Genomic DNA, 12,175 nt, shown 5'->3' with positions numbered 1-12,175 from the left:
TCTGTCCATCTGAGGCAGAGCAGTGGACAGGAAGCAGACTTAGAGGCAAATGACCTGGGTTCCAGTCCCACCTCTGCTTCTGGCCAGTGACCCTGGCGTGACCCGCTCTGGACCTCAGTTACACCTTCAAATGATGACAACAACCCCTAATCTCTCTGGCTGGGGTCCTGTCAGGATCAAATAACAGCTCACATTAATTGAGCACATGCCTTTTATGGCAAACACTGTGCCAGGAAGTGTATAAGCACCATCTTGTGTGATCTCCACAACCTTGTACCACTATGATTCCTATTTCGCAAAGGAAGAAACAGGCGTGGAGAGTTAAGGCAACTTGAGCCTGTCCTTCACACAGCTCCAGCGGTCTCCTCTGAGCTGAAGGACGTGACCGCATTCTGTAATACACTACACTGTGTGACCTAGCCACACCTAGCTTTTCTCCTTCCTTCCAGAAGGCCATCTTTCACACCTGAGGCTTTACATAAGCTGTTCCCTCTGCCCGGAATGCCCTTCCTTCTATTCTCTACCCTCAAGATCCCTAGACAAAGATGGCCTTTATTCTTTCCCACATTTCTTTCTGCTCCCCCTGTAACTATCGCAATTCTTCCTTGGGTTAATAATTAGCACTGTCTGTCTTTTCCCCACTGGGAGCACCTGGAGGGCTGAGACCCCAGATCACTCATCCCTGTAGCCCAAGATCTGGTACACAGGAGAGGCTGGAGAAGTAGGTGCTGAACAAATGGCATGAAATTATTCAAGCTCCCAGGTAAGCCTACCTCTTCCAGGAAGCCCTCCCTGATGGCAAGTGCTCACAGCAGTCTCTTTCTTTTCCAAACTTGAACCGACCCTCTGTCCAACCCCCTTTTCTTGGGAGTAGTCTTGTTCCCCAAGCGGGACCAATGGGATTAGGTCCTATCTCCCCACTGCTCAGGGTCTCCCACAGCCCACAGTCCATAGCCCAGGGCACAATACATAGAAGCTACTGGACACACTGGAAATCTGTGCACATAGGCTCTTTTCCCCAGAATTCACTTGCTCTTACACTCTCAGATGGTGACATGTACATTCCTCATATCTAGCCCTTCCAAAGTTGTCCCATAACCCCAACACCCTCCCAAACTAGACTGTTCCCCTCTCTTGGGCACCCCCAGATCCCAGGCCCTCATGCTCTTTCCAAGTGCCTTTAATCACAGTAACTAATGTATACTCAACACTGAATCATGTTCGCAGTTTTCAGCACCTTTCTGAAGGTAAACATCCTTATGCTCATTTGACAAAGAAGAAAACTGAGGTTCAGAAGGGTTAAATATTTGTCCGAGAGCACACAGCAGAAGAGACATAAAGGCAGAATTGAACTTGGAGTCTGTAAGACTCCAAACCCTGCAGCTCTCATGCTGTTCTACCCTCTGGGAGCTGAGCCTTGAAACAAGTCACTCTGAGGAAAGCAGAAAGAGCAGAAAGAAACCCAGTGAACACAAAATAAAGAGCAGCTGGGGAAAGGGCTTATTACACTTCCCCACAAATTTTACCAAAGAGAGCTATGCCCACTTACCCCAAGCACTTCAGAAGTCTCTTTCACACACACACCTTTCCCTGGGCTCCTTTCTCCCTCCACTGGTCCAGCCCTTGGCCTCAGTAAAGTACTTTCCTTAGAGAGAGGCTCAGTCCACCTAAAGGTCTCAAAACAGGTTGGGGGGTGAGCAGCTGGTGCTGGACAGAGTAGGAGCAGGAAGAAATGGCGGGAGGTGTGCCTGAGGACTTGCCTAGGGTCCTCTCTCTGGCGCTGACTAGGGTTCGACTACTATTTCATGATATTGGGGGTGGTTGGGGCTACATCTGCCAGAGTGTTCCCATCCTGATCCCTTCTTCTCCCACCTGATTCTGCACCAGGATGTATCATGCCCCAGTGCCTCCCCCATCCTTTGGTGGCTGCAGGATGACGTTCCAGGTAGAAAGCAGTGAAAGCTGGAGTTACAGGTTTCCATAGGAAGCAGCCCTCCACGTGCATGCTGAGCAGTTGGAAATGGAGGAAGGTGGGAGGGCATTTACAAGTGCAGAGCCTACCAGCACTAGGGCTATTTGGGCATGGGAAGGGAGGCATCTTTTGTGCCTATCCCACCTCCCTCTCTCCTCCCAACCCAACACACACACACACACACACACACACACACACACACAGAGAGAGAGAGAGAGAGAGAGAGAGAGAGAGAGAGAGAGAGAGAGAGAGAGAGAAACACAGAAAAAGGCATAATTGGAGAGAAAGCAACAGAAAACCAATGAGCTAAACTCTGAACCCCAGACAGCCAGTCAAAGCACCAGACCTTCTGTCATGATGGATTTTTTGCCCTCTTTCCATTCTAAAATCCCTGCTCCAGGCCACCCACCTTGGGAATGGGGGCAGCTCATTTCTTGCTATAGGAAAAAGAAAATAAGATGGGCCGGTAGAAGGAAAAAAGAGAAAGAAGGGAAGGAGAGCCAGGCACTCATTTCCTAGGAAATCTGGGCCTCGGCCCTACCCCCATACCCTCCGGACAGTCTCTGAGTGTCCTTCAGAAAGCAGCGGAGGCACCCACAATCCCTCCAGCCTCACCCGGAGCAGGAACAAAGCTGGCAAAAGAGGAGGCCTGAGGGGAATTGTTTTGGAAAGTTACAAGTAGCTGAAAATAGGGGCTTAGCACGAGCAAGTCTCCTCAACCTTGACTGTAATAAAAACAGATAATGCGTGAGTGAGCGAGGGAGAAAGTGCTGGCAGGGGCCGCAAAGGCCTGCTGGATGCAGACAGTTTAGAATTCAGAGGAGATGCCAAGTGAGTAAACAGCGAATGAAGGATTATCCGGATGGGCCAGGAGCTGTTCCAGCAAGAAATTGGACGGGGACATGTCAGGATCCACCAGCATTCCGACTCCTCATCAGGGAGTGGGGCCTGGCGGGCTACCCGGGCCTCAGCCATGCCTTCTCTCCCTCTGCTCTCTCTTCCAGCAGAGAGCACGGCCTTGGTAATAATGGCTCACATTTGTTCAGTACAGAACAGTTTACAAAGTGCTCCAGAGTTTACCGAGGGTTTCACATCTATTGTCGTGTTTAATGGAGGTGATGGGGTATCTTCTCTCCAGTGAGCCCCTCCACTCACCACAGCCACCCCCACTTCCCACAATTCCTGGCTTAGGGAAACCTGGTGCATCTGGATTCAGCAGTCCGCCTCCAAAAAGGGGGAGGAGGAGACAGGCCATCTGCAGACCCCAGAAAGCTGCTGAATCTGGAAGTCATGAGGGTCAAAGCCATTTAGGATGAACAGGGCCAAGTGCCAGCTCTGAGCAGGGAGCCCAGGTTAAAGGGTGTCCAGCCAGGAGTTAGCCTGGAACCTTCCATCCTCCCCAGCCACCCCTATCTCAAAGCTCATGAGCTGCCTGGCAGCCATGAAAACAATCACGTCCATCAGAGCAGCAGGAACTCAGATGGAGGGCGTCTCCACCATGAGTGTGGAGCAGGGGCAGGATCAGGGACGTGTGATGATGAAGTGTAGGCCTTGACCACTAGTTACTCCCATGAATAATACATTGTTGTGCCTTGGCCTAAATCAGCATCTTACTGTTATTAATAATACACGGCTGCAAAGACGCTGGGGTGGGAATGGAGTGCAATATTTTATTTGAGGATCTCCGAGCACTTAAGAGTGCCTCATGCTGATGACTCAGTTTTACCTCCCTAAGTCATAGGTTTCCTTACAGGCCAGGGCACCTGTTCTACCCTGACACCCTCCCACCTAAGGTTGGGAGTCATATTCCATCCTGAGATTCAGACTCTTGACCTGGGCTTTTGGTGGGGGAGGGGGTACACTTAATCTTCGCCAGCTTGAGAGCGCTCAGGGATGCAAGATAGTGTGAAGCGGCTCCCAGAGGTGTTTAGGAAGGAGGCGGATAACTAGCGGGAATCCGGTTGTGGGAGAGAGGGATGGAAAGAGATCACTGGGGATCTGAGTCCAGTTCTGCCCCCCATCGTGGCACTGTGGCTGTGTGACCTTAGGCAACTAACTCAATTCTCTGGTCCTAAATTGCCTCCTTAGAATATAGGGTGTCTGACATTCCCCATCGGAGGTGCCATGCCACCATATTTTAGGGTATTTGCATGACAAATATTAAGACAGAGCAACCAAGCACGGCTCCCTGAGCTCTATCCACGGTACTGAAACAGCTACCGGGCGGCTCTGCCCCTGTCCTTGGTGCTGAAACAGGACGCAGTCCTGGGGCTGAGCACTCCTCCAGGCCACCCTTTGCATTGCTCCAGACGAGCGGCATCCAACTGACCGGAACCTTTTGCAGGACTGCATCACAGTGGACCCACCTTCCTCTGTCAATTCCTCCCCGATCAGCCCCAGGGTGAAGCCCCGCCAGCAACCAACCGACTTCAAGAGCTCCCTTTACCCCGTGAGGTCCTCTGATGCCCAGGACCCCAGTCAGCAGGCCGACGGGAGACCAAAAGAGCCTCCCAGCTCCTGTAAGTGCCATATTCCATTTCCTCAAGACGAGCCTGCCTCACTGCCTCCTGGAGGCTGGCGCGGGTACTGCGCTCAGAGAAGGAGCACAGAAGGTCCCCAGGGTGGGGCTGGGCGAGTGGGGGTGGGAGCGGCAGACGGTCTGGCCCCTCGCCGCCCCCTCACTCCTCGCGGGGCAATCTGGTGCTGGGAGCTTGCAGTGCTGCCCAACACTGGCACGCACGCTCCAGGCTGTCCGTGATCCGGCAGCCTTGGGGCGCCATGCTGCCTGGTACACAGTGAAGACTCAACCCAGGGGGCCAATCCAGACCAGGCAAAACTTCCTGCTCCCTCCTCCAAGATGAGTGGGGTAGACCCATTTAAACAAACACCACCTTTTCTCCCAGTACAGGGCCAGTCCTACCAAGACGAACACAAAGGCCTGTAACACCCCTCCCCCAGGGCAGAGGCTCCCTACTTCACACCCACCCAAATAAGAAACTTGCCCACAGCCCCTCCCTAGGAAAAAGTGGGGGGGTGGCGGAAGAGGCCACAGTGGCAGCCTACTCCTGTCCCTCCACCCCACAGGTGAGGGTTCTTTGAGAAGCAGATCTGTTTGGTGTTTCTAGGGACTGCTTGACATTAGCCTCACTGGGTGTAAAAATTCGCCTCCTTCAAAAAAAAAAAAAAAAAAAGAAGCAAAACAAATAAAACCACCTGAAGACAACAATCAAAATCACAGCTTCTCTGGATCCAGGCAGGGAGTAAAGATAATAGCCTTTAATTACAGTGGATACTATAGCTAATGTCATTTATTGAGCACGTACTATAGGCCTAGCACTGTGGTAAGAGCTCTGCAAACATTATCTCATTTAGCCTTACAAGCCCCCTGAGGGGAACCTTCAGGATCAGTATCCTACAGAGGATGAAAGTGGGGTTCGTAGAGGTGAGGTGACCACTCAGTGGTGCAGCTGGTGAGTATTGAGACTGGCATGGAAAACCTCTTCTGTCTGCCTTTGTCAGCTGAATCTACCTCATCATCCTTCCATGTTCCAGAAGGCTTGCTGCCCCTTAGGTGTTTCCAAGACCACCCATCCGTGCACCATCCTCACATCTCAGCTGAGAGCCACATGGAGGAAGACAGTAATACCTTGCACACCCACAGCACTTTACAGCCTGCTAAGTGCTTTTATAGCCACTGTCCAAATCAACCCTCATGATACTGAGGCCCTCTTCTCATCTTACAGGAGAGAAAACTAAGGCTCAAAGGAATAAGTGGCTTGTCCCAAGTCACACGGTAAGTAGTGGAGCAACTCAGATGGAGATGGTGGGACTCTAGCCCAGTGCTCTCTGCCCTCTTCTCCAAGGCTGGGGTCCTTGAAGCAAGCCAGGGAGGGGGTCCTAAGGGCCTTTGTCTCCTGAGGGGCTTCCTGAGCCCCTGACCTGAGCTACTTCCCTCCCACTACTCCCTAGGGCCCATCAGTCGGCTCAGCTCTAACTTGGAGTCTCGACGTCTCACTCTAAATGAAATTTTTTTCCAGGCAATTACTTCCTGCTAATTAGGAGGCAAGGCTGCCAGTCCCTGGGCCCTGGGCTGACCCCTTTTCTCAAGTCACAGGGGTAGGGGTACAGGGTAGCAGCACCAGCCACAGAAACTGCCTGGGTCCGCCCCATCAGCTGAAGGAGGCCAGGAAACTTTTGAGGGTGGGGGCTGGTAGAGGAGTAAGGAGCCCCAAGGAACTGGAGGAAGGGAGGCTGGCTGCTGGGGAGGGAGGGACTCTGAAGTGGGAGAGAGCCAGGGGACAGGAGGCTGGAAGAGCCTCGACATGTCATGCAGAGTAAGAGAGAGAACTAGGCTCAGGAGCAGCTGGGGGAGCCAGGAGGATCCAGAGAAACCAGGACACGTGTCATATTGTAGGAAGGAAAAAGGAGGAATCACAGGAAGCAGAGAGACAGAGGAGGAGGGAGAGACCTCCCCTCTGCACAGGGAGAGGAAGGAAGAAAACCCCCTGGAAAATGGTCAAGATTACAGACGTGGAAGAGGCAGAGAGGGGGAGATACTGGGAAACTCCAGGAAGGGGAAGGAGAGAGGAAGGACAGGGAGGAAGGAGGAACTGCTGAAGGAAAGCCCTGGGGAAAACGGGGGGGGGGGGGGGGGGGGGGGGGAAGAGTAGATGGGGACAGCTGGAGTGGCAGCTCCCCGGGCCCCAAGAAGGGCTCTCTCTGCGTCATTGTCCTTGAGCCTCCCCCAATGTCAGTGCCCAGCCAGTCGGGACTGCATGCCCCTTACGCATCCACAGGTACCGGCGGCATGATGGCAGGCCACTGGCCGGCTCAGGCCCAGATGCTCCATCCGCCCAGGGCAGTTGGCCCACCTCTCTTCCTGGCAACCTGCCACCCTCTCCAGTGGGCTAAGCCAGGGACCCTCCTAAGTCACACAGCAACATGACCAGAAGTCTCTGGGACTGTGCGATCCAGCTTCCCCACTTTACCGAGGTCGGATCAAGGCCCAGAGAGGAAATGGCGCTTGTACAAGGTTATGCAGCAAGTGAGAGACGAGGCCAGGTATCCAGAGCTCAGGGGCTAAGGCCCAGTGGTGAGTCCTGTTTCCTCCTGGACAAAGCCAATACTAGCAGGAGACAAAGACAGGTTCTGCTTTCCAGCAAGTCAGTCTCTGATGAGTTTAAGCCCTGTGGAGTGTGGGGTAACAGGCGGAAGTGAGCAAGGGTACTCAGGTCTGGAAGGGAAGCACAAGAAGTCACCACTTATGGAGCACTGGGTTCCATCCACATGGGTTATAATTATAGCTGACATTATTGAGCATTTACTAGGTACAGTATTCCAGTGTTACATGAAGGATCTCATTGAATCTCCACAATAACCCTATCAAGTATGTATTACTATTATTCCAGCAGAAGGAAGAAACTGACTTAGGAGGGTTGAGAGGTTGGCCAAGGCCACAGGCTGACCAGCGCCATGGTTCTAACTCAGACCGCTGGCCCCGTTCTGAGGACCCCTCCACCTGGCATTATCTAATGATGCTCAGATTCCTGAGTTCCCAAGGTCCCAGCCCAGCACTGGCAGTATCTAGGCTCCAGATGTCAACAGGGTTACAATCCTGTGTTGTGGGGCTTCTTGTGGCCCAAAGGGTGGGAGGCAGTGTCCGGAGGTCCTAGACTTGAATAAGCCCTGTCTTAAGGCACTGCAGTCTGGGTTCTAGTCCTAGCTCTGCCACTAACTTACTGTGTGACATTGGACAGGTCATTTGCCTTCTCTGAACTTGGGACTCCCACCTATATCATCAAAAGGGAGGAGACCAGGTAATAAGAGCTAGTACACATGTGGTGCTAACTCTGTAACACGCCCGGTTCTAGGCAGTTTACATTCATTAATTCTTAGAATCCTCCCAGCCGCCCTCTGAAGTAGGTGCTATTATTGTCTCCATTTTACAGATGGAGAAATGTGGCAATGAGAGGTTAATCAACTTGCCCATGATCACAAAGCTAATCAATACACAGACAATCGGGGATATGAACCCCATTACTTTTGATCCAGAGTCCCTTCTATGGCTGCCACACCACATTATTTCCCAAATGACTTTCTCAGCCCGCTTGGTGCCCCGGAGCGGTCTGCTTATATCCATCTGCACAGGCACACACGCCATCGTGTTTCCACATGAGAAGCACACACGCACCGTCCTGTGTCTGTATGACGACACATGTTTGTTTCCACACCTGCTCCTGTCTTCACGCAGTTGCCGTTCGGAATAACCACGCTCGATCATACACTTCCATAAGCATTCTAGTAGCACCAAAAACAGGTCAACTCCAGCAGGTCCATACGCACGCACACACGTCCCCCTTTCTGGGCACCGGTTGACTGGTGGGGGCCCTGGGCCATACCTCAGCACACAGCCATGTGACAGTGACATGGGCCACCATACCCCTTCTCCCCTCCCCCCTCTAGCGCCTGGGTGGCTCACACGTCACATCACACACCTGCCAGCACCCCCATCCATGCTGCCTTCCTCACGCCTCTCCCCTAACAGAAGCAGGCACCTTCTCCAGGAAGGAAGCAGGCACAGGCCCAGCTCCCACGGCCTGAAGATGCCAGCCAACCCGGGGGTGGAGAGGGAGAAAGAGGCATTGACCAGATGCTCAGGGGATCTGGGGTCCACAGTGCCTACCTGAGACCAAGCCCTTCCTTGGGCCTGAGTGCCAGAGCTGAGCTCTCAAGACCCTAGAGATGGCCCCCCTTTATCATTGCCAGATATGGGGCTAGATGGGGGACCTAGGGACCTCTGTCCATCCCTCCCAAGCAGGACTGTGGTGTCGTAAGGCTTCTCTGGCCAAGCTACCATTGCACCCCCAATACCCCATCCCTGGTCCCTGCTCTCTCCTCCCCCTGCCCAAGCATCTCGGAGTTCTGAGTATTTTTAGGCCTCAGCTGACAGGCTGTGAAATCGCTCCCTTCGCACCTCCCCAACCAGGCGGGGGCTGGAGAGGGAGGAATGGGGTTGGGGGGGCACACAGCCAATTCATCAGTCTCCTCCATGGCCAAGCAGGGAGTAAGAGGTGCCTCCCCCTGAGTGAGAGGATCCTTCCCCGGTGCCTGTAGAGAGAGGCAGGAGACGGGTGGGAAGGAGGCTCCACCCCACTCCAGGAACCTGAGAACAAAGGTTTTAGGGGACATCTCAAGCACTGAGGAAGCGCTGGGAACAGCCTGTGAGTCAAGCTCTGTAGCCAGTAACAATTCCCAGCACTGCCTTCCAAGAGACAGGCTGGCTCGGCTCCTACTGGGATAAGGGAGCGGCAGGCAGTGTAGCCAGTGGGTAAGACCTAGCGTTGGAGTGAGGCTCACTTGACACTCATCCCTGCTGAGTGACCTGGTGAGACACTCCGCCTCTCTGGGCCTGTTTCCTCATCTGTACTACAGGGATAACGATATCTCCCTTCCAGGACTGCTGTGAAGATTGAATGAAATGCTGTCCGTGAAGAACACGGTGGTCCGAGGACCCCCCAAACACTGCTAGGAAGCCTCTCCCTTGCCACTTTCCCTCACCTGCACGTGCTCCTAACTGCTCCTTCCTTGAACTGCTTCTCCTACTGTGAAGGGGCCTGCGGTTCTTCATCCTGGCATCAGGCTCTCGGGTGCCTGCCTGTCCTTCTTCCCCAGCGAGACAAGTCCCCAGCTAAGGTGTGTAGACAATGCAGGCCACTCTGCCTCCCTGCTTCCTGTTGCAGGGCTTACATACACATCCTGTGTGCACATGGACCCACATATAAAAGCGCATGTGTTGCCAGCACTAGGTGTGAGGTGTTTGTTCTGGGACAACCCCCTAGAGAAGTTGGAGGATGTACCCATGTCCTGCTGTGAACGGGTCCCTGTACCAGGGCCCTGGGCACAGGGCGGTGGCGGGGCCCGCCTAGTTGCCATGGAAACCGGTTGGCTCTGGAGCTCAGGCCTGGCTGCTGGAGTGTGAGCTGTGTGGCTCCTCCCGGGCCTAGCCCTGATGCCCACAGTGGGGGATGGGGTGCAGATGGAATCCTCAGGAGTATTAACTGTGTCCACTGGGCCCTGGGCCTGCCTGTCTTGGTTCTACATCCCTCCCGGGGAGGCTTTCTATGATACCTGAGCTCCCCAGGGAAACACTCTGGGGGTGTCCATCCATGCCCATCTGTAGTAGGCTGTCCCCTTGACTGCCCATTACCCAGCACTAGCTTTTGAAGGGCAGGCCCCCAGTCTGGCTGGACACTGCAGACCTCCTGGAGTGGGTGTCTGGGGCTCAGCCCTGTACAGGTGAGAGCCTCCACACTGCCTCAGCACTAGAGTTCTTTATAGAGACCTGCTTAAAAGCCATCCATGGCTCTCCATGGTTCTAATTTTTTTAAAAAAATCGCGTTTTCCTATTTCAGAAGGCCAGGACCTTCATAACCTGGCCCATCCTACCTTTCCTAAGCCTTAACTCCTATAACGGTCCCCCCAACGCCTCCCTTCCAGCCACATTCAAGCACTCACTGCTGCCTCAACTGACCAAGACTTATCACACCTCTAGGCCGTCGTGTGTGCTGTTCCCACCACACCAGATGCCTCACCCTGGCTTGTTCACCCTGACATGGCAAGCTCTTATTCTTCCTCAAGACCCAAGGCCCTGGACCCAAAGCTCACGCTCCTGGGTCTGTAGTATGGCTGGAATCCCACACTGACTTCTAACTGCAAGTTCCCCCTCCAGCTGTTCTGATGGTAACTGACTGACACCACCTAGATGGAGCCCTCCCCTACTCCTCCACCACGGCTGAAGCAGGAGCATGTCCTCCTCGGAGCTTCCAGAACCCTCATCCCACACATCAATCACTTGGAGCAGGATACCGCTGATAACAGCTGCTGTTGGCTGAGTGCTTACTATATGTCGGGCTGTTTGCAAGACGTTTCCCACCTTATCTCGCCACATCCTCCAAACTCATTCTCATACCCATTTAACAGAAAAGGAAACTGAGGCCACAGTGGTGAACTAACTTGCTCCAGGGACACAGCAGCAAGTGCCTCTGCCAGGATTCGGACAGCTGTTTGACCCCAGAGACCCCGCTTAAGCAAGCCACACCCTGCTGCTCACACGTAACTGCTTAGCTTATACTGAGCGCTCCACAATAACAACTTGCTGTATTTATTGCACTACTATTATCGCAGAGTGTGTTGCGTAATCCGAGAGGGCTTCCTTAGGCTGGCCCCCCTATAAAGCACAAAATCCCCATTCCTGGAGAAAGTAAATAAGGGCGCAGAGGGGCCCTTGAGCTGCCAGGAATGGGGGTCAGGATAGTAGAGAGGTGTGCAGGGAGCCCCAATATTTGAAACTGGTGGAGTGGGGAACCTGAGGAGTGCTGGAGTGAGCAAATGCTCAAGGGGGGCACAGCAGGTCCAGGATGGGCAGAGTGGGAGTGGGCCCTCTGTGTGCTGAGCTGGCCATCGCTCTCTGGCCCCGCTGACACCACCCTGTGGTAATGAGACGGATCCAATTTGTACCCAGGGCCCCGCCGGGAGCAGCTGCCGTGGCAGGGTTTGAAGTAATTTAATTGGACACATTAGCCACACAGCTCTCTCCTCCACTCCCCTCGTGCAGGGCCTCACGCAGGCGCCCCTTGTGGCCTCCCACACCCCATACCACCCTACGCTGGCTGGGGGCAGGGTGCACGCTGCACCCACGTGCACTGTGAGACCCCCACCTGCGAGGACTGACCCCTTGGCACCCCTCCTCTTTCATTCTGGGGGCTTCTGGGGCTCCAGAACCAGAGGGCTTGCTGGGCTCTGTAGGCCCCAGGTTCTTCCCTTTCTCTGATACAAGCAGCATGGGAGCCCCTGGGCTGCAGCTCAGACCTCTCCCTCCTGTCTCCTCTGATGGACAGCACAGGTCACTTCTTTTTCTCCCCCAGCCAGCCTGACAGGCCCCCCCCCCCCCCGCTTCCTGCATTCCTGGAAGGACACTGAAGGAACAGGGCCACTACCACGATGGGGGGGGGCAGTCTTCCTCTCAGGTTCTGAGGGAGGGGTGCATAATACATGCACAGAATCAGACGTAGTCACAAACAGAGATGCGCCTAGTTAGACCCAGACACAGGCACACACAAACACACGCATGCTGACTGACCCACGCACAGTAGTGGAAATGCCGGTATTTGTACACATCAAAGCTCTAACGCCCCACGTCCACAC

General features: G+C 54.0%; 1 protein-coding gene across 5 annotated transcripts in view; it reads right to left on the bottom strand.

The window, feature by feature from the left end:
- Positions 1 to 12,175, bottom strand: part of SYT7 (synaptotagmin 7) — a 62,656-nt gene that overhangs the window by 44,832 nt on the left and 5,649 nt on the right. The window lies entirely within an intron of this gene.

This window comes from Rhinolophus hipposideros (genome assembly GCF_964194185.1).
Source record: "Rhinolophus hipposideros genome assembly, chromosome: 10".
NCBI lineage: Eukaryota > Metazoa > Chordata > Mammalia > Chiroptera > Rhinolophidae > Rhinolophus > Rhinolophus hipposideros.
Note: the sequence above shows the minus strand (reverse complement) of the source record. Positions and strands in the feature narration are given on the sequence as shown.